This window comes from Dendrobates tinctorius, unplaced genomic scaffold, assembly GCF_039654945.1.
Source record: "Dendrobates tinctorius isolate UK_male_01 unplaced genomic scaffold, ASM3965494v1 ptg000160l, whole genome shotgun sequence".
In the NCBI taxonomy this organism is placed as follows: domain Eukaryota; kingdom Metazoa; phylum Chordata; class Amphibia; order Anura; family Dendrobatidae; genus Dendrobates; species Dendrobates tinctorius.
In genome coordinates, this window is record NW_027361827.1 from 20,180,117 (window position 1) to 20,204,044 (window position 23,928).

General features: G+C 41.9%; 1 protein-coding gene across 1 annotated transcript in view; it reads left to right on the top strand.

Annotated features, from left to right (window-relative positions):
• The window catches only part of SUSD1 (sushi domain containing 1), a 488,868-nt gene extending 472,593 nt beyond the window's left edge, over positions 1–16,275 (top strand). The window contains exon 24 of the mRNA XM_073549625.1: positions 15,245–16,275. The gene's annotated coding sequence lies outside the window, so the exon portion shown is untranslated. The remainder of the gene's footprint in view (positions 1–15,244) is intronic.
• Positions 16,276–23,928: the final 7,653 nt, after the last annotated feature.

The following is a 23,928-nucleotide window of genomic DNA, read 5'->3' on the forward strand; positions in this document are numbered from 1 at the left end:
TGCAGCTTGATTGCTGTAGAATGAACTAACACCAACAGTCAGCTGATGCATCAGGTGACCTTTTAAAGGATGTGGGAGTGGTCAGCACCCACATCGGCTGACCCAGCAGGAATGCAATTACACCAGCGGGGGGAACGGAAATTAACCACCGATGGCCTGAAAGGATAAAAGTTTTAATCTGAGAGCCAGATTAAAAATGGAACCAAAATGGATCATGACAACATTACTGATGAAGTGCTGAAAGGTGGCAGGGACATTGCTAAGGCAGAAAGGCATAACCAGATATTCAAAACGTTCATATCTAGTTCTAAAGGTAGTTTTTCACTCATCTCCTGGGCGGATTCGTATTAGATTATAAGCCCCTATTAGATCGTGTTTGGTAAAAATTCTGGCTGAATGTAGTCTCTCCAGCAACTCAGGGATTAAGGGGAGTGGGTAGCGATTCTTAATGGTAATTTTATTGATTTCTCTATCATCCAATAAATGGCCACAGGATTGAGTCCTTCTTTTCTATAAAAAACAAGGGTGCTCCAGCTGGCGAAGAAGAAGATTGAATAAAGCCTTTCTCTAAATTTTTGTCTAGGTATTCCTTTAGTACTTTTAATTCTGGCTCACAAAGATTGTAAATTCGCCCATATTAAATGGATGCTCCAGGAAGCAATGCAATGGGACGGTCATAAGAACAATGAGGAGACAGTTGATCAACTTTCTTCTTACTGCAGACCTCATTTTACTGTTGAAGGGGAGATATGTTTCAGTGAGGTTTTTAGCTCAAGTGATATAAACCTGGATGTTTTGCTCCAACATGTTATGTGCTGAGAAGGGTTAATTGGCCATGATAGGCCCATGTCTATTATGAACAGCTGAAGAGTTGGGAGAGACAGTTATTCACCATATCTCTACCCTAGGGAGGGATCCAGGATGTAAAAGTGAAGCTTTTTTTATTTAATGATTGTTCTATGTACTCTGGGGGAATTTGACCTCCAGAACTGGGCTCTTGGAAACAGACCTGAATCCTGGTTTCTGTGTGAGCATACCACACAGTTATAAGGACTATAGTGAGTGCTGTTTGGTTTATGCCAAGAAGACTGTACATGTCTATTACTTTTGTTTGGCCTGGTTTATGAAGCTTCTTTGTTGTTTTTTTTCCAAATATCCTTTTATTTAAAAACTTTCAAACATTACAATACAGAATAAGGAACCAAATATGTATAACTGAGTACAACTTTATAACTTTTTTAGGAAATGGAAGCAAACAAAGGGGGTGGAGAAAAACAGGAAAAGGGAGATTTTGTATTGCAAACATTTGTACACTTTGTTAATAATTTCTTCATCATTTAATAAATCTCAACTGGAAGATGAAACTGAAAAATCCCCAGCGTACCTGCCAGATTCTCCAAACAATACCACTCTGTATGTCAAAATGCATTTCTGCTTCTGCAAGTTCTATATCCAATTAAAGTTTCATTTGTGAGACCAGCGTTTCCAATGTCAGTGTCTTTTTTTTAAAGGGAATCTGTCATCCCTTTTTGAGATATCATGTAATGATATCATTCAATTGTGTGTCACATAAGTATTCACTTAGTACTTTTGCTTCCCCCTGACCCCGCACCTTTCATGCATAAATACCTTGTTTATATCAGTTCAGATGTATGTAAGCTGCCGCTGTCCGGTCCGCTGGGCGGGGCTTATTCACCTGCTCCCTCCTCCCTGTCTTGCTCTACGCATTTCTTGTGTAGAGCAAGACAGGGAGATGGGAGCAGTTGAATAAGCCCCTCCCAGCGGACCGGACCGTGGCAGTTTACATACATCTGAACCGATATAAAAAAAGTATTTATGTATGAAAGGTGCGGGGTCAGGGGGAAGCAAAAGTACTAAGAGAATCCTTATGTGACACACAATTGAATGATATCATTACATGATATCTCAAAAAAGGGGTGACAGATTCCCTTTAAGCCATTCATTTAGCAGACTTCACAATGTATGTTCCTAGGTATGTTACTAATATTTATTTGCCCCTGTTCTTCTGGAGGACTTAGTTAATGAAACAATAAGACTTGAGGAGTTTGTCGCAGTTGTTTCCTAACAGGATTGTACATGCTTTATGACTGTATCCCAATAACTTATGGAAGCTGTACATTCCCATAGCCCGTGCCACATACAGCTCTGGCAAAAATTAAGAGACCACTTCAAAATGTTCAGTTTGTCTGATTTTTCTCTTTATAGGTATATTTTTGAGTAATATGTAAATTGCTCTTTTAGTCAACAAACTTCTGATAACATGTCTCCGAATTCCCAAGCAATATTTTTTTTTTTTCTGAAATGGAGAAATGGTCAAAAAAAAACAAAAAAAAAAAAACAGTGCTTTCAGACCTCAAATAATCAAATAATGTAAAGAAAACAAGTTCATAATCATTTAGAAACAACAATACTAATGTTTTAACTCAGGAAGAGTTCAGAAATCAATTCTTTGTGAAATAACCATAATTTTTAAAAACAGCTTTCATGCTTCTTGGCATGCTTGCCACCAGCCTTTCACACTGCTTCTGGTGCCAAAATTTAAGCAGTTCTTTGTTTGATGGCTTGCGACTATCCATCATCCTCTTTATTACATTCCAGAGGTTTTCAATGGGGTTCAGGTCTGGAGAATGGGCTGCCCATGACAGGGTTTTGATGTGGTGGTCTCTTATTGTTAGCCAGAGCTATATCTGTTAATGTGGTAATACACTTAGGGCAAACTATTATTCTATCTTGGAAATTGGGGAATGCTGGAATGTTGAAGTCATAGAGGGCTGTGTGTATTAGTGTGAAATGTTTCCTGCCTTCTTTCATTTTATGTTTTTCCTTACTTGCACAATTGGGTCGCCCTCTCAGGGCTGTGGGGTACTTAGTACCGAGCCGGTCTCTCAGATGGAAATGTCACAGCAGCGGTGACATGGTCCGTGGCCCTGGGCGCCCATGTAAAAGGGGTTGAGTTGGGAATAAAGTTTATAAGTGAATGATTCGTGACGCCACCTGTGGTGTTCGGCAAGGGAGGTGTTGAGCTGATGCTGCATGCAGATCCTCTGGGACTGATGGTGTAGTGGAGCTATGATGTTGTAGCCCTCCACAGGCAGGGCTGTAGTCCCAGGGCAGTGTAGATAAAGGGTTAGGAAGAAGATGCAGTGTTTGGCACAGAGATGTAGCAGTGCTGAGGATGTTGCAGGAAGGAGGCAAGGACACAATAGGGTGCAGTTTCTTTACCTTTACTTGGCAAACGCAGTCCAGGGTCCTGATTACAGATGGCACAGGAGCAGGCTAGCCTGGAAGCAACTCAGGAATCTCTCTATCAAATGTGTTGTGTAGTCTCCTTCCTAGTGCTGGCTTGAGGTACATGCAGTACAGTGTTACACTGACGTTCCTCCTTCTTATCTTCTCTTAGAACTACCTCGTATGGCAGACAGCTGTAGCCCTCTATCTCTCTTGGCTCACCAGTCGCTGTTGTGCCTCCGAGTCTTAGGTGGGAATAGAGCATTTACAGCTTCCTATTCCTCTGGTTTCTGTTGCAGGACCTTCAGTATCCATACAACCGTGGAGACCAGGCTCCAGATCATGCGCTATCTCTTGGAGGGAGCTCTCTGTCCTCAGCTCAACCTCCAGCTTCTCTCCACACATCTACACACGTTGCCCTCCTCACACTAACTATTTCCCTTCCTGGTCCTCAGAGAGCACTCCTCCCCCAATCCTGGTTCAGAGCTCCCTCTGCTGACCTGGAGTGGGAACGTGTTGCATGTAAATGATTAACTGTTAGAGAGACCCTTCCTTGCTTCCAAGCATGACATCACCCTCCCTGGAGGAAGGCAATGCCATTGTAGCGACCATACTCCTGGGGGCGCCACACAATTACCACTGAAATAGCATTGGGGAAGGTCAATTGATGTCTGAAGAGGTGGAGAATAATCATGAGGCACAGTTGCTATCAGGTCAACCTCAAATAACAGCTCAGAAGGGAGATCAGATTGAGAAATTGGAAGCCGATGTAGTCAATGATGAGGCCACTGATCCAACCTTGCACGGTGGCACACCTAGAGAGCACGGCAGTGCAGAGTGGGATGGATCCATAGCAAGAAAACAGGCAAGAAGAGGCAGTGGTTTGCCCAGAGGTAGAACTCGGTCAACTGTTTCACAGAGCTAGATGACAAGCCAAGGGTGCGTTGTTTACCTGTATGGCAGTTTTTTTCTGTAAGTCCTTCAGATAAAACAATGGTAATTTGCAGCATCTGCCAAACCAAGCTAAGAAGAGGCAAGGACATTGCCAATCTGAGCACCACCAGCATGCAAGCACATGGCAGCCAAGTACCCCAGTAGGTGGACAAAACACCTGGGTAACAAATCACACATACACAACAGTCAGAAACCACGTCCACTTCATTGTACCAGCACAGCGCTCAGTTGTCCTGCCCCAGACATTTACTAGAAAGCAAAAATATCCAGCCACCCACCAACAGGCCCAAATGCTATACACCCACATTGCCAGATTGCTAGCCCTGGAAATGTTGCTGTTTCGACTTTTGGGAACTGAGTCTTACCGCGATCTCTTAGCGGTGGCATCGCCACGGTACTTGATTCCCAGCTGACCGTATTTTTTCCCGATGTGCCGTCACCGCGTTACATAAGCACGTGTTACACAATATCAGCCATGCTCTGGCCAACGCAGTCACAGGGAAGATCCACCTAACCACAGACATGTGGACAAGTTCTTGTCGACAGGGATTATACATTTCCCTGATGGCACACTGGGTTAACCTGGTGGAGTCTGGAACAGAGTCAGAGGCTGGGACATCCTCACCTGTCTACAGAAAATGCAGACAGGCTGACTTTTCTAAAATTGAATAAGGACTGGATTTCCTCCGACTTTGTAAGCAATATGGATGACAAAAGTATTTAAATACTGGCCAAATTTTTTTTGGAAGTTGTCTTGCCCACACCAAGACTAGTGGGCCCAACTTCCATCACGGTTTCAGTCTCCTCGTATTCCAGTTCCTGTCTCTCCTCCTCATCCTCAGTGGAACTAGCCTCCCCATCACTGCCCAGCTGGGAAATTTGCAGCACTGGCTTGGCAATGCGGCAGCACGCTCTGCTGAAGCTCATCTGTTTAAGTGATAAAGCTCACAACACATCGGAGCTGATGAAAGTGATAAAAAACAGACCAATCAGGGGCTCTCTCCGCTGAACCTCCAACCAGCTCTGGTTGTGTGCATTAATTGGCATAACTTGTTGGCGGCTTTAAAGCTCAGCAAGCTAGTACACGTTCCATGCATGGCCCACGTTCTGAACTTGGTTGTACACCAGTTTTTAAATTCATATCCTGACTTGCCTGACATACTTGCCAAGGTATGCCGTGTTAGCACATATTTCCAAAAGTCATCTCAGGCTTTCACCGGTCTAGCTTTGCTGCAGCAGCATTTTAATTTGACTCGTCACTGACTGATTTGTGACTTGCCCACATGCACAAATTCGACCTTTCATATGTTGGCAAGGCCTAATGAGCAGCAGAGGAGAGTCTCTGAATTTCAGCTTCTCAATGTCCGTCAGAGTAACACTCAGCCCCCTCACATAACAACTGCTGAGTGGGTGTGGATCGCTGACTTATGTGAGGTTCTTCAAAACTTTGAGTACAGCACCAAGATGGTGAGCGCTGATGACTCTATTATGAGCATAACCATCCCACTACTCTGTCTATTAAAAAAGAATCTGAAAGAGGAAGCTTTGAATGCTGAGCAGGTGGCTATGGAGCAAGATTGTACAGTGGCCACACAGCCCAGCCTCACACAGTGTTCTCAATCCACAATGGGTGATGATGAGGAACAGGAGGAGGAGGAAGAACAGGATTCCTGTGCGATCGGCGGGCGCGTCAAAACGACGCATCCACATCCGCATGTCCTGCGTACCCATTGTTAAAAATAAGTACGCAGGACACATGCAGAAATAGGTGGACCTAACCAGAAGACGTGTGTAAGTGGGTGGAACTTCAGGGAGGAAGTACACAGCCGTCCGCAGAGCCCCAGCACACAGTCAACAACCACGTCCAGTTCAACTTCCCAGCTCAGCGTTCAGTTGTCCTTTGTCAGCATATATGTCTGTTCACAAATTTTTAGTTAGCTTGGGCATGCATATTTGTTAGCAATTTACATTGTCCGGTGCTGGACAAAGACCATTGCTGACTATTCCTGGTGCTTAAATGATATTTTTGTCTCTTTATTAAACTGTCGCTTCCCTTACATTTTCTAAACTGTGTCCTTACAAAAAAATGGTGGTGGGGTTTTGGCTAGTTTCTGTACATTTTAAACACGTCTAAGAGACATGGTGAATATGCTTCACAGACCTATTTAGGCCTCAGCCTTACATATATTGGAACATGGTCATTGCCACGCTAGTGACTTTAGCTGAGCTCTGTAGCACTGCCTGTCGCCTGAGTAAAACACTCAACAGACCTCGACACTCTCTGAGACAAATCCTGTAATTACTCCTTTGCTGCTCAAAACCATGCAAAAGATACATTCTGCCTGCTTGGGTAGTTTCCAGAATAAGTGCGTAGGCTTGTACAGATTGGTCAATGGCACTCCTGTATTTCTCTTGAGGAGGCTGCTTCCAGGCAGGTAAATTGAGGCTTGTACATGTTCCTGACATGGGTTTCAGGCCTAACATACTGACCACAATACAGGCCCTCGCTTGCATACACTGTATTCCGAATTTAATTCTAATGCTTTTGGCGTCTGGTAGAATCAAATTTACTGATACTTATCATACAGCTCGCCCAACTCCTGTATTATATTCACCTTACAGCAGCTTCACCCGCTATGACAGGGGTTCCATTGGGATCCGGTGTCAAAAATGAACTAAATGAACTATGGACCTTACAAAACAAAGGTTTCACAGCACATGCTGGCATGAGGGATGGACCTCACAAATGTAGGAGTGAGAGCTCCCCAAATGTATGATACAGGGCCACCTGAGTGCCCTTACCAAACTCCGGTTTCACAGCACCTGCTGGCACTCTGCTGATTGTCAACGAGGGCCACATAATGACATGGCAGCGGACATGGTGGTGGTGGCGGGTAAAGCCCAAAATTCAAATGGGCATGTTTGAAATGGCATTGTAAAGGGATGGTTAATATGTATTCCACTATCTAGCTAACTATTTGGCATGAGGGAGGGACCAAATGTAGGAGTGAGAGCCCTCACAAATGTTAATGGAAAAACAAAAGCCAAAATGCTCCGTGTGAACATATGCTAAAGGAGAGGAATATTTTTTTATATCTTTATTTAGCATTATATACATGTAATTAGGAAGAAAAATGTTTCTCTGCATTTTTCCCTTTAAAAAAAATTGGATTTGGTTTGGTAGATCTTTTTAAAAATCCGTAAAACCAGCGCAGTAGTCTAACAACATTATTCCCAGATATCATATGTGAGTCAGAAAGGCATGCAGACATCTTCTCCATGCTGTTCCCATTTAGTTTTAGCTCTTTCCCATCAATTTCATTTTTTTCCCATGCCCCCAGACCTGTTTGTTGGGTCCAGCAGAAAATTATTCAGCTTTCCCATTGATTTGCATTGGATTCGTTATTCGGTACGAATACACTGATATTAGAAATTATTTGTGCCGATATTCCCGAATCTGAATATTTCACTATTTGCAAATCACTAGTTATTTTATCTATGTCTACATGTTTCAGTAGCAAGGGCAATGTTTGAAGGTGGTACCAGATTCTGCCAAAGCTAATCATTTTTATCAAGTGACATCTGTCCAAAAAGGACAATGGTAAACAATGCCTTTTTTTAACAAATTCCCGACATTTGCAGTACATGTAAATCATGATTGGGAATTACTTGCCTACTGATGTAGTACATGTATATCGCATCAATCATGCAACCACCGCAACTAATTGCGCAGTGATCGCATGATTGTCCCTGCTGTTTGTCACAGCAGGGAACATAACGCCTTCATCCTGGGGCGTGGCGACGCCCCTCGTAATTACGATCGCTGTAATTGGCTGTTCAATCCTGAACAGCCAATCGCAGCGTTTCTCAGTGTTTCAGATTGCCTAAAACACTGATGTCCAGCCTTGGATCAGTGCTGTAAGAGCACTGATCATAGGCTGGTGCCTGGCAATTACGGCGTCACCAGGCCCAGCTCTGATTGGTGTGATCACCGATTATATTGATCACACCAATCAGAGAGCACAGACACACTGTGACCTGCAGGAGACTGTCCTGTACATTATCAGTATAGCTTCAGATTTGTACAGAGCAGTCACTCTGTCCGTCTCTGCACCGTGCTGGGCCTTGAGGTGCCACAGAAGCCTGTGCCATCACTGTGATCACTGCTGCTACTTGCCTGTGCTGTTCCTGCTGATCCCGCTGAACAGGAAAGAAGAAAAAATAGTTCCTGTTCCTTGCCAGATCTTTCCCTAATCCATCCTAATCCCCATTGCCCTCCCCTTTGCCGCCGAGCTGAAAGTGCCAGTGTTGTACCAGGTCAACATTTCCCCAGTGAGGTACATCAGGGGCTGCAGAGGCTCTCCAAACACGACATGATACCCGCAGACATTTCCATCAAAGTCTGCATTCTAAAACCCAACTCCTTCCCTTCAGAGCCCTGCCGTGCACCCAAACAGCAGTTTTCCTTCACATATGGGGTATCAGCATACTTAGGAGAAATTGCCCAGATTGTGGGGGTCATTTTTTTTCTGATGCCCTTGTGAAAATAAAAAAATTGTGGCTAAAATATCATTTTTGTTGAAAAATTTTTTTGTTTTCACAACTTAATGTTCTAAACATCTATGAAGCACCTAGGGGTTCAAATTGCTCATCATACCTCTAGATAAGTACCTTGGGGAGTCTAGTTTCCAAAATGGTGTCACTTGTGGGGTTTTTTCACTGTTTCAGCACATCAGGGGCTCTCCAAATGTGACAATTATTACAGCTAATTTTGCATTCAAAATGTCAAACGACACTCCTTCTGTTCCCTCAGATATGGGGTATTGTATTCTCAGGAGAAATTGCACATCAGCTTTTGGAGTCCATTTTTTCCTGTTGCCCTTGTGAAAATAAAAAATATTGGATCTAAATTATTTTTTTTTGTGGAAAATAAAGGTTTTGTAAATGTTCTTGGAAAAATGAGAAATCGCTGGTCAACTTTTAACCCTAACTTCCTAATAAAAAAAATTATTTCCAAAATTGTGCTAATGTAAATTAGACATGTGACCAATGGTATTTCTTAACTATTTTGTGTGACATAACTGTCTGATTTAAGGGCATAAGAATTCTTACTTTGAAAACTGCAAAATTTTCCAAATATTCATCAAATTTACGTTATTTTCACAAATAAATGCAAGTCTTATCAAATAACTGTTACCACTATCATGAAGTACAATATGTCATTAAAAAATAATCTCAGAATCAGTGGGATCCGTTAAAGCATTCCAGAGTTAGGGTACCGTCACATTTAGCAATGCACCAGCGATCCCGACAATGATACGACCCGGTCAGGATCGCTGGTGCATCGCTAAATGGTTGCTAGTGAGCTACCAAACAGGCAGATCTCACCAGCGACAAAGCAGCGGTCAGCGGTCATTACTTACCTGTCAGACGTGGCGATGAAGACGTCCTCCCGCCCGCGTCCACGCGTCGCTCGTCGGCGCCAGCAGGAAGCCCAGCAGGAAGCGCCCGACGAAAAACGGCCCAGGACGTTCTCACGTGATCAGCGATAACCAGTGGGGGAGCCGGTCAGAGGTAATATCGCTGCTGCGCCACAAAATCGGTGATGCTTTAGCGATCTCGTTAGCGATCTCGCTTAGTGTGACGGGCCCTTTATTCTCATAAAGTGACACTGGTCAGTATTGTAAAATTTGTCCCGATTATGAAGGTGAAAACAGACCTGGTGTTGAAAGGATTAAGCTCTGTCGCAATCTAGTAGAGAGGTATGATTGAAGGAGTAGAATTGCTCTGGGTATCTGCCTATCTTGATTCCCAGGTAGGTGATAAAGGATCTAGAGGGCTATGGGTTCAGACCAATTTCTCCTACCTATCCTAAGGGAGTTTTTTTCCCCAGTTCCAGGATTTCACTTTTAGATTAGACATTAAGTATTTCCCAAAACTTTTGATAAACTGGAACTATTGTCGCAGTTGTTGTAATGGTCTAGACAAAAACAATATAATGTCATTCACAAAGAGTGCTATTCTCGTCATCTTGGTACCAACTCATATTCCATTAAACAGGTCAGGGTTCCTGGGCTAGATCAAATTGTAGAAGAGACGTCAGGCACCCTTGTTGAGTCCCTTTGTGCCGAAAAAGAGAATTGGACAAAAAGCCTTGAGTCTAAATTATTGCTGTTGGATAATTATATACTCCTCCCAAAATGTCCTAAAATTACCCTTAATATTCACTGCATCCAACACTGCTGCTAGCCAGTCCCAGCTTATGTTGTCAAAAGATTTTTCTGCATCTAAGGATAGCAGGGTCGGGTTTTCACATTGCAGTGGGCAGTGTCATACCGCATCTAGCACCATCAGGACTTTATGTAAATTTGTCACTGCAGCCCTGCCCTTTAAAAATCCTACTTGTACTGGACCTACCATGTGTGGGAGAAAGCATGCCAACCAATCTGCCATTATCTTACAAAGAATTTTTTAATCCACATCAATTAGAGAAATAGGCCTATAGGAGCCCACGTCCAGGGGTCCTTCTGCTGTTTTGGTATCAATTTTATGAATGTTTCTTTGGATCTGTCTGGAATTACCCCTGTGTGAAGGATGTTTTTGCTTTTGTAATATATGGTTAAAGTCAGCAGACTATCATCTACTAAGGCCTTATAAAATTCCCCACTAATACCATCTGTGCCTGGAGCCTTTCCATTTTGTATGTGTTTAATAATAGCTCTTATGTCCTCTTCTGTTTTGTCAGCATTACTAAATTCTTGTTCTTGTAATAGCTTAGGGATAGACAGGCTTTTAAGAATCACTGTCCCTCCACCTCGCCTATGGGGAAATTATGATAGTGTAGCTTTGTATTATATAATTTATTTTGGGGGGGGGGTCAGAGGTAATTATGCCCTGGTTGTCTCTAAGTCTGACTATTGAGGACATGGGAGTGCAACCTCTTCCTAGTTTTGCCATTAATTTCCCTGCTTTATTACCAAATCGGAACAATTCCACTTCACGTCTAGAGCAGTAGATTTGTTCCCTTCTGTCTATCCACATCTCAAATTCCCTTCTTGCCATGTTCCATTTCTTTTTGTTTTGAGGTGTAGGGTGCTGTAAGAACTCTGTGTAAGAATCTCTGAGATTAGAAGCTTTATACATCATTAATTTGCCCTTTAGTGCAGCTTTAGGCCTCTTTCACACTTCAGTTTTTTGCATCAGTCAAAATCCGCCAAAAGGACGGATGGCGGATCCGTTTTAGTACTGATGACAACGGATGCCACCCGTCCGTTTTTTTTGACGAATCCGACAAATGAAGAATTTTAAAGGAATCGCAGCCTGGAAAAGGAGAGAGAGAGAGAGAGAGAGAGAAAATTTTTTTTTTTTGTCCGGCACCCAGAAAGAATTTCAGGTTAAATGAGTGTCTGGAGGATCCGTCAGAGAAAAAAACGTTGCAAGCTCCGTTTTGAAATCTTTGAGGATGGTGACGGACACCAACTTTTGGCGGATCCGCAAAAAAAACGGATGCAACGGACGGCAATCCGTCACAATCCGCCAATAATGGAAGTCAATGGGGAAAAAAACGGATCCTCAAAAGAAAATTGCGGATCCGTTTTTTTCAAAACCTGGCAGATTGTGACTGATTATAAAAAACTGAAGTGTGAAAGAGGCCTTAGCTGTTTTCCAAAACAAGGTTGGTTGGGACTTGCGTTCTGTATTGGCCCATTCAAATTCACTTCACCAGTTGTGTAGAGTATTAACAAATTCATCATCCTTTGTGAAAATTTCTGGGAAATTCCAGTCATTAACAAAGCTGTTTCCATAACTACCTGTGAGTAATCAGATATGACAAAGTCCTGGATCTCTCTTGATTTCATCTTATTTAGTATATTGTCAGATCCTAAGAACCTAAGATGTAGTGATCCATGTCCACGAACCACGGACGTGTGAGAAAAGGGTATTCCCATTTTTTGAAGAAGCCTTTATTGAAACCATTGGGGCCATATATATTATAAATATCTGCGTGACAACGTGGGAAACATGGGCTCTGACCAACGGTAAGATCTTTACCCCCTATGAGAGTGCTGCAGTTCCCATGCTGTCAGATGACAGCGTGTGAGAATACTACACTCATCATCATACACCTTCTCTCGCTGATAGCAGCAAGAGCAGGCGCACTATGATGAGAGTATTCATCAGCTGGCACCTGTGCAATAAATAAATACATACATTTTTAAAAAATCTATTTTTGATAACCAGCGCAGGACTGCAACCCCCAGCTGTCAGCTTTTTATTAGCTAGTTATCAAAAATAGAGGGGTTTTTAATTATTTAAATAATTTTAAAAAATGGTGGGGGTCCCCCACCAGTTTTGACAATCATTCAAGCTAAGGCAGACAGCTGGGTGCTGGTATTCTTAGATTGGGATAAGGCCAAGAATATTGGCCCTCCCCAGCCTAAAAATAGCAGCCCGCAATTGCCCCAAATAGGCTCTTCTATTAGATGCGCCAATTTTGGCTCTTTGCTCAGCTCTTCCCACTTGCCCTTTTGTGGTGACTAGTGGATTAATAGGTTTGGGGTTGATGTCAGCTGTTTTATGGCTGCTGACATTAAGCCCAGGTGTTGGTAATGGAGAGGCGTCTATAAGACGCCCCCATTACTAACCCCATAGTCAGATTGTATTAAAGCCAAAGCCAGAATAAAGTCCATTATTTGAAATAAAAACTACTCACCCTCTTTTACACATTTATTCACAAAAAATGAAAATAAAAAAGCAAAGTGATACTCGCCTTTCTGCCGACCAATGCCAATGTCCCACCGTAAAAGACAAAAAATAATAAATCCCCATATTCATCACCTGTCAAGCCAATAATCTTTTAATGGGCCTGACCCTTGACAATCTGGATGGTTTGAAGAGCATTCACATCAGTGGTGCTACTGCCCTACACGCCAGCCAGAACGCACTGAGACAGAAGCGTGAGAACACTCCTGCAGTGTGTCGCGCTGATATGAGATAGGTCACCAGAATTCATAGCTGATGAATCCGGGTCACCTCACTGCATCACACGCTGAGTGAGAATTTTCACACGATGCGAGTGATGCCATAAATGGGGTGACTGGGGTTTCTCGGCTATGAACCCTGGTCACCGTTCTCACGCTCCTGTCTCAGTGTGTTTCGGATGGCGTGCAGAGTGGTCGGATCACTGATGTGACTACTCTTGAAATTATCTGGATCATTATGGGACATGCTCATTAATGGATTATTGTTGAACAGGTTAGGAAAATGGTGTTTTTTTATTTTTTTTGCCTTCAACAGGGGACATGGGCATCTATAAGTTAGTGTAGGACAGATGAGGAATATGGTGCTTTATTATGTTTGGTCTTTTGCAGTGGGACATGGGCATCTGGTGGCGGAAAGGTGAGTATAGCTTCACTTTATCTTTATTTTTTGTGAATAAATGTGTAAAAGAGGATGGGGAGTTTTTATTTCAGATAAAGGACTTTATTCTTGCTGGGTCTTTTATTACAATTTTACTATGGGGTTAGTAATGGGGGCATCATATAGATGCCTCTCCATTACTAACCCTTGGCCTTGATGTCAGCAGCCATAAAACAGTTGACATCAACCCCAAACCTATTATCTCACTTGCCACCACACCAGGGCAAATGAGCCAACCGAGGCAAAGTGTCAGAATAGGCGCATCTAATAGAAAAGCATTTTTTGGGGCAGCTGCCGGCTGGTGCCACCACACAAGGCAAGTGGGAAGAGCCAGACAAGCGCCAGAAATGACGCATCTAATAGATGCATCTTTTCTGGGGTGGCTCTGGGTTGCTATTTTCAGGCTGCAGAGGACCCTGGCCCCTTCCCAATCTAAGAATACCAACCACCATCTTTCTGCTTTAGCTTGGCTGATTGTCAAACATGGGGGCACCCCATGGTGTTTTTTACATATTTATTCAAATAATTAAAAAATACACCCCTCTATTTATGATAACCAGCCAATATAAAGCTAAGAGCTGGGGGTTGCAGCTTTGCACTGGTTATCAAAAATAGAGGGAAACACACACCATTTTTTTAAAAATGTATTCATTTATTGCACGGGCACCAGCTGGTGAATACTCTCATCAATTTATGCCTGCTCTTGCTGCTATCAGTGAGAAAAGGTGTAGGATAATGAGAGTAATACTCTCATCAGCTTACACCTGTGACCGGTGGTAAACTTTTCACCACCGGTCAGAGCTGCTGGCTCACACGCTGTCAACAATGTGGGAACTACATCGCTCTGACTGGTGGTAATAAACAGCTGCCCGTGTTTCTCTTGCTGTGACACAGATGACAACATGGGAAACACCTGATGTTCAGGCTGCCAAACCCAAACAGACATGGACATCCTGGAGAAGTCCGTGTTCGGGGTCTGTTCACAGACAATAGGTGTTCGGTATGGACCCCGAACTTTACTGTTCGAGTTCACCGATCACTAATCAGGAGAATTTCTGCTTGATACTTCAGCAGCCAGCGTTTTATAGTCCAGCAGATCAGAGGATAGCTCCATTAATGAAGCATCCTTGATGTACTCACTGTTAGCCTAAGGTAAAGCTGCTTGTGTTGCTGAGGCACACTCTGCGGTCGGCGCCATATTGTCTTTCTCCCTCTATCCATTCTCTCCAGCCATTCAGCGTCATGTTGTTTTCTTCTGTCTGCTATGTAGCAGATACCGGCCCATACAAGAGTAGGGTAGGTTTGTCAAGGTTTTCACTCGTTGATAGACTGATTTGGGCCTTTTATCTGCATTTATGTTAGGCTTTGTTGGAGTCAGGTGTGGGAGCTCTACACTCTGCATCCTACATCTCTATCGCCGGAACTGGAAGTCTGTCCATGGAGCTCCTGTGACTACCTCGTTAAGCAGCCGAGTGACCCGATTTACCACATAATATATATTACTAGCAAACCCTGAGGCTGGGGAACTTCATGGATGTTGTGACTCAATGTTTCTTACCTTTTTGTTTGATAGTTTACCATTCTATTAATGAATGTTTATCTATATGTTTATTTTTTTCAGGGTTATCTCATGAGCCGTCCCAGAATCATCTTTACACGACAGCTTGAATATGTGAATTTCTATTAAATCACAGGAAAGACCATGCATTTTAACAAAGTCAAATGTGGACATATTTGCCATGTCCTAAATGCTTAATCTAGGATGTTAGATGTGATGAGGATATTGCTTTACCTATGTCAGTGCTAGGGCTCAAGCAGATGACCGTATTATCGGTCCAACTGAGATCTGACAAAACTGGATCACACCCAGACCAATGTTATGCTATGTGCACATGTCCTATTTCTTTTTTTTTCTCGGACAGAGCCAGTCAAGGGAAAAAAAATTGCAGCATATTCAGATCACACTCGGCCATGCATGTCAATGAGTGCGTGGGAAACCTCGACCTGCACTTGGATGACATCTGAAGGCAGTTCTAGTTCCATGGATTGATCCAATGAGAAGATGAAGACATCTTTTTTCTCCATCTTCTCCTCCTACAATAGAATCAGATCAAGCTTTCATCAGAGTATGATCAGAGTGTGATTTGCATAATTGACACGATTTTATCAAATGAGAAAACATACGGTTGTCTACACCTAACCTTACTGAAAGGAACCTGCCAGCAAGCTTTTAGACCCCAAAGTATTGTCATCTATGCAAAGTCTCTATAATTGTTGATGACAGCCATGCCTTTGTTCTAAAAGTCTGTGTCTCCGTTTTATAGAAATCCGTTGATGAATTTTCATGCATATGAGCCGCAAGTGTAAGGGACTTAACCCTTCACTTACAGCTCTCTGGCCTCTCTCCTTCTTTCTCCACCAGCTGTCAACTACTGCTAACAATCATGTGTGTTGCTCCCTCTCAAGCACTGTCACTCCCGGCGTGGAAAGTGCATGCGCAGTTCAATAGTCCAGTTTGAACATTAACTACACATGCAGCACTCCAGAAAGGAGAGAGGTCTGAGAATTGTAAGAGAAGGGTGAGGGCAACTACACAACTACACATATGGCTCATTTACATGAAAATTTGCAAATGGATTTCTATAAAACAGAGGCGAGGACTTATAAAACAAAGGTATGGCTGCCAATTTTAAAGGTACTTTATACAAATAATGTTAGTTTGGGATCTAAAATCAGTTGACAGGTTCCCTTCAAATGTGTAGTTTCTCCTAATAATGGTCAAAAATCTCATGCTATGCCATATGTATTAAGGTACAGCTAAGTCAAGAAACTTTGAGGGAAGAGGAAATATTTTGCTAATGTAATCGGCCTATTATGAGACATTTATGTAATATCCAACCATTTCTGTGTGGTTTTATCTGCTGCAAAGACTCCGTCCTTTGCATTAAAAGTTATGCAGTTACTTGCTAACCAGAAAATACAGTCATGGCCGAAAGTGTTTTCCCCTTGAAATTGTTTCAGAAAGTTTTTCTCCCAGAAAATTATTATTGCGTACTACGCGTTTTGTTAAACACATGTTTATTTCCTGGAACAACACAAATAAAAACAGAAAAAAAGGCAAATTGCACATAATTTCACAGAAATTCCTCCCAAATGGGTCGGACACAGTTGTTGGCATCCTCAACGTAATATTTGGGTGCACACCCTTTGGAATAAATAACTGCAATCAATCGCTTCCTAGCACCATCAACAAGCTTTCTTACACCTCTCAACTAAAATTTTGGACTACTCTTAAGTGGAGCATAACTTATCATGGACCATTCAAAATTCTAAAAGAAAAGAGTATATAGAGGCTTGAGAATTAATCTATTTCCAAATTCTCATAGGGAGAATCTCAGGTTTGTTCAAGATTTGGAACAGTTTTTGGTTCTCAAGTCCCCAGACAGTTCTCTTCTCCTCTTTCTTTTCTCCATGCTTAGCGTGACACACAGACACCCCATGCAAAGATTGACTTAACTTCTCCCCTTTTTATCTGCTTTCAGGTGTGATTTTCATATTTTCCACACCTGTTACTTGCCACTAGTGAGTTTGAACAAGCATCACATGCTTGAAACAAAGTTGTTTACCCACAGTTTTAGAAAGGTGCCAACAATTTTGTCTGGCCTATTTTGGAGGTTTTGTTTGAAATTAAGTCAAATTTGACTTTTTTTCCCTCTGTTTTTTTTGTCTTGTTCCAATACACACAAAGGAAGTAAACATGTGTATAACAAAACATCTAATTGCAATATTTATGTGGGAAAAATACATCATTTTCTGGAACAATTTCAAAGTTGCCAACACTTTCGGCCATGACTCTATATTGATATGATGCCATTTTCTCATTCAGACCCAAGCTGCACTTTGACCTTCTTAGGTTATATTTTTTAGATGTACATTTGTATGCAAATATGTTGTTTATTATTTATTCAGTACAGTTATTTTAATAAAGTTTAGTTTCAGCTTTTTAATTTTGTATAAATCCAGTTCAGTACATTTTCTATGTTTTGTATTACTATACCTGTTATTTTGCATTTTTATTTTTTATTTAATATGCTATTGATTTACATTTTAGAATTAAAATGTATATGAAATGTGGTACTAGTTTTGAGCTTTGTGTCATTTCTATCGCCATTGAAATGCATAAAAAAATGCTGGTTTCTTGTTTGGATTTGCCTAGAGTTTATCTTCACTCTGCAGACATTCACGTGACGTAAGAATTTGTCACCGACACACCAATTTAGTTAGTAAAATGCAACTGATAAATGTTCTAAGGAACTCAAGCCTGTGGATGCCTTTTCTGAGCTCTCGCTCAGATCTTTCTGCATCTTTTATAAACTATTACTAAAATCAACAATGGATTTTGGATGTAATATGCAGCCAGAGGGTTTCTTCTGAATTCCTCATAGTATAGTAGGTTGACCAATATCAACCAATAGCTATGACATAAAAAGTTTGGAGTCTCCTGTAAGAAAAAAATCTAGAAAATTCTAGATTTGTTTCTTTTAGAATAGGACATTTGCACGATACCTAGTGGTCATCAAATGGCTGCCTGTGAGACTGATCTGCCAACATGCAGCAGTGTCGTTTTATAGCCAATTGTCCTATTGGGTGGAAAAGAGAACCATGGCGCAAATTCTTTAACATCTACTCATTGCTTGTGTGAGTTTTTTGTCCAATAATTCTGGATATATATCTGTCATTTTCTCATGACATGTTCCATTTAGTTGTAGATGGCAGCATACTTGCCAACTTTAGAGATGGTAGCATAGGGATATTTAAGTCTTGCCCTGATTCCTGCCTAATAGCAACTCTAACCTGCCTGGGCAAACTTAGGTTTGGGAGGTGTTTAGTTAAAATCCCTTCTAGACAATCGTTAAAATTTAAAAATCTAAACCAGAATGTGTAGGCATTCCAGAGAGAAGAGATCCAAAAGTAAAATTAAATCCAATTTTTATTCCAACAATTTAAAAGAAAACATACAATAAAAAACAGGATGTCTCAAGAGAAAAAGAGAGGGGTGAGGGGACGCCACCACATATACCTGCCAGGTAATTTGTTTCCCAACGCTTTATTCAAAGTATATATTTCTCTGTACCGCTTGATAGAGGGCTCTTGATCACTGATCTTCATTGCTGCTATTACCAATAGCCAAAGTTTCCTCTATATATTGTTCGATGTGGACCATACTTTACCTTGGCATTTTTTTATTACCACCTTAAGATGGACTATATTTATCTGTGATTTTTGGTGAATGATATGGCTTCCTAATGCTCTTTTCTGATATACTGTAGGCACAGGCCACTTTACTTTCTTGCTATTCCCTGAGCCATGATAAGTGGTGTCTTGAATAATTAACCATTTGTATTTTTGTTTAATTTTGGTCTAAGTGGTATATTTTTGGCATATTAATGATACTAACTTATTGATATATGAGATTTGATTGCCTCTCTTTTAGCACCAGACATTTTAAGAGTAGAGTATATATTTTTGCATTAGGATAAACAGTACTCTGTCACACACATATATTGTATATTTCACATTTAGTCCTTCTTATATCAAGCATGTGGTGACATCTCTTTTTCTCTTGAGACATCCTGTTTTTTATTGTATGTTTTCTTCTAAATTGTTGGAATAAAAATTGGATTTAATTTTACTTTTGGATCTCTTCTCTCTGGAATGCCTACACATTCTGGTTTAGATTTATACAGTGGGGCAAAAAAGTATTTAGTCAGTCAGCAATAGTGCAAGTTCCACCACTTAAAAAGATGAGAGGCGTCTGTAATTTACATCATAGGTAGACCTCAACTATGGGAGACAAACTGAGAAAAAAAAATCCAGAAAATCACATTGTCTGTTTTTTTTTCATTTTATTTGCATATTATGGTGGAAAATAAGTATTTGGTCAGAAACAAGCAATCAAGATTTCTGGCTCTCACAGACCTGTAACTTCTTCTTTAAGAGTCTCCTCTTTCCTCCACTCATTACCTGTAGTAATGGCACCTGTTTAAACTTGTTATCAGTATAAAAAGACACCTGTGCACACCCTCAAACAGTCTGACTCCAAACTCCACTATGGTGAAGACCAAAGAGCTGTCAAAGGACACCAGAAACAAAATTGTAGCCCTGCACCAGGCTGGGAAGACTGAATCTGCAATAGCCAACCAGCTTGGAGTGAAGAAATCAACTGTGGGAGCAATAATTAGAAAATGGAAGACATACAAGACCACTGATAATCTCCCTCGATCTGGTGCTCCACGCAAAATCCCACCCCGTGGGGTCAGAATGATCACAAGAACGGTGAGCAAAAATCCCAGAACCACGCGGGGGGACCTAGTGAATGAACTGCAGAGAGCTGGGACCAATGTAACAAGGCCTACCATAAGTAACACACTACGCCACCATGGACTCAGATCCTGCAGTGCCAGATGTGTCCCACTGCTTAAGCCTGTACATGTCCGGGCCCGTCTGAAGTTTGCTAGAGAGCATTTGGATGATCCAGAGGAGTTTTGGGAGAATGTCCTATGGTCTGATGAAACCAAACTGGAACTGTTTGGTAGAAACACAACTTGTCGTGTTTGGAGGAAAAAGAATACTGAGTTGCATCCATCAAACACCATACCTACTGTAAAGCATGGTGGTGGAAACATCATGCTTTGGGGCTGTTTCTCTGCAAAGGGGCCAGGATGACTGATCCAGGTACATGAAAGAATGAATGGGGCCATGTATCGTGAGATTTTGAGTGCAAACCTCCTTCCATCAGCAAGGGCATTGAAGATGAAACGTGGCTGGGTCTTTCAACATGACAATGATCCAAAGCACACCGCCAGGGCAACGAAGGAGTGGCTTCGTAAGAAGCATTTCAAGGTCCTGGAGTGGCCTAGCCAGTCTCCAGATCTCAACCCTATAGAAAACCTTTGGAGGGAGTTGAAAGTCCGTGTTGCCAAGCGAAAAGCCAAAAACATCACTGCTCTAGAGGAGATCTGCATGGAGGAATGGGCCAACATACCAACAACAGTGTGTGGCAACCTTGTGAAGACTTACAGAAAACGTTTGACCTCTGTCATTGCCAACAAAGGATATATCACAAAGTATTGAGATGAAATTTTGTTTCTGACCAAATACTTATTTTCCACCATAATATGCAAATAAAATGAAAAAAAAACAGACAATGTGATTTTCTGGATTTTTTTTTCTCAGTTTGTCTCCCATAGTTGAGGTCTACCTATGATGTAAATTACAGACGCCTCTCATCTTTTTAAGTGGTGGAACTTGCACTATTGCTGACTGACTAAATACTTTTTTTCCCCACTGTATGTTGAAAGAAGTGCCATTTTTTTACTTTTGTCTTGGATTACTTTTGATTAAATCGTCAAAATTTGTTGCAATTGAACCTGAAAAATTGGCACAATTCCAGCAAATTAAGGAGTTTTTTCAGCTATCTGATAAGAGTGATATGTAAATTTGTACCATAGTTTACAATTTATTGGCAACGAATGCGCTCATTATCTGTAGGATTGAGGCTATGTGCATACGTGTGGAATTCCTTCGGAAATTTCCGTGGGAATTCCGGAATTCCATTCCGTGGAAAATATGCGAGAAATCGCATTTTAAATTCCCGCGTATTTCCCGCGGAAAAACTAGCGATTTGCAAGCGTAATTAGCTTGCAGAATGCTAGCGTTTTCCAAGCGATCTGTAGCATCGCTTGGAAAACTGATTGACAGCTTGGTCACACTCGTCAAACATAGTGTTTGACGAGTGTGAGCAACTTTTTACTATTGAGGCTGCCTATGCGGCATCAGTAGTAAAAAGATCTAATGTTAATAATAATTTAAAAAAATAAAATTTTCTAATTATCTTTACACCCTAGCCATTTTTTGTGATTCGGTTTATTACACAATACCCTACACTTTTCCTTAACTACCGAATTTGTAATTGTGGTTTTTTTAACATACTTCCTGTAACATTTTATTTTAGAGGAGTCTTCCTGTGATGTTTCATTTGAGAGCAATCTCAAACGTGATGTCACAGGAGGCTGGGGCTGCATTCATTCACTGAAGTGGCCACTCCTGGAACAGGACATCAGAAGCGTCAGCGCTGCAGTAACTAACTAGTTTCTTGCATCGCATAAAGACATTCTGGATCCTGGGTGATGGGCGCTGTGGTTGATGTGAGTGCACCTGTAGGTGGTGAAGTAAGATGTCCCCTTAAGATCACCCCTTTAAGAAATTCTATGAATGTATGTTATTATTTGATGTGTACAATGCTAACAATACTGCTACACAAGTACGTGTATTACCACCTGACTCATTGGTGCTACCACATTATATATGTGTTACCATGCTGTAATGATTGTAATATATCATGTTCTGTGTATTAATGTATAGATTAGGATAAGCCAGTGCATCCTTTGGGGTCATTAGAGGAAGGCACTATTAGTATAGCATTCTTAGATATGGGTAAGTGTTGTTCTATAGTGAGCCACTAGATGGGGGTATACTAGTGGGTCTTTTTAGGTATAGCTATAGGAAGTTCACATAGGGTTATCTGTAGGAGGAGCTGCTATGGGTTAAGCAAGTGTAGGGGAAAGGAACAGGTTAGTAGGGCGAACACGCCCGACATGTCCACAAGGGCTCTAAGCCCAGGACCCCATAGCAGCTACGCAACATTTTGAAGAAGAAAAGCATGGGTACAGATGGGTGCTGGATAAGACCGAAGCACCTGGGAAATTGCAGTTTATGACAGCAGCAGGAATGGGAAGGAATACGTGGTCCAAAAGTCATGCAGGGCGCAGAATATTCACCATGTGGCAGATCTTAAATAGGGTTGAAGCTTTCAAATCTGGGGCGAAACAGATGAACGGGATCCCCTATGTCCTGAGGTCCTACAGGAGTGATGCTGCAGTACCGCCTAGGGTGCTACTACCCCATAATGTGCGTGAGGACAAAGAATGCAGAAAAGGGAAAGTGAAGGAGGAATACTGTGTGGACTGTAATGTAACTGATGTGTCTGGGACCGTTGAAGAGAAAAGTAAAATCATTTGGTTGGCATCTGAACCGGTATCTGTGTCCGTTCCTTCTAGCCTATGCACAGAAACTGAGTGTGCAGGAAATGTGCCGCACCACAGTGAAGTTCCAGATGGTGACCCAGAACCCCGAACAGGTATGCCGGTAGAAGCTGACAATTTTTCTGTGGGAAGAGGCTGGGACACCAAGGCCCTGTTGTCCTTGGCCACGACTACTGTCCTGGCCCCTTCTTACATACCACCAACTGTCTGCTTCTTTCTGGGGAGCAGATAAAGACTGTGAGTGATACCAGCACCGCCCTCAAATTAATTGTCATCTGGGGTCACTTAACTGCTTCTGACACCGCCCTCTGCTGATGACTCATTTGAAGGCAGTGCTATAAGCTGTTGGGTGATGCTGTCTTCACTCACTGCTTCTATCTCCGCCCCCTGACAGCGTCTTCCATCACAGAAGCCCGAGTGGTAGAGATAGAAGCAGAGAGCTTGCACTGCACTCACATCAGCCACAGCGTCCATCATCCAGAATGTAATCAGGAATGTAAGAAACTTTTTAGCACCTGCAACACTGCTCCCTTAGATGTCCTGTTCCAGGAGAGGTGATGGACACTGTGTAATAAAGCAAATTACAAAATTGGTTAGGAAGTAAGAAAAACAGTTAAATACATTAAGTGCCAGACACCCCCACTCACAGCAACAATATAGTCTGATTATAATCTGGATACCTTTACTATATTGCAAATATTAAAGTGGGTAATTATATAAAACGAATGGCTTTAAGGGTTAAATGCAACCAAAAGGATGAAGACTATGCCACTCTGAGACTTCTGAATTACGCCTAGACTTGACATCTCATCTATCTCTCATTTAATATCAGCCTGCAACTCTATGGATACGTTGTAGGAAAACTAAGTAATTTTAGGAAGATGGTCACTAGTATCCATGTGGTGGATGGCTTCCTGGGTTCTCCCAGACTTCGCATTGAAAGGAGCTAAGAAGGGGTGTAGTACTGTGTGCAGCTGGACTTTCTGGGCCATAGATAGCTGTGGGTTAAAGTAGACATCATCAATGACCCCAACCTCTCAGTCGGCTGGCACAAAATCTACAAGGACTTCTGTCTTCTCTTCCTGCAAACTGCCCAGTGGCAGGGAACAGGATTTTCTGTCATAATGGGCCTTCATTATACTTACAACAAAAACCTGTATTTCCCTATCATGGTCCAAAGTGACATCACAATTGATATTGT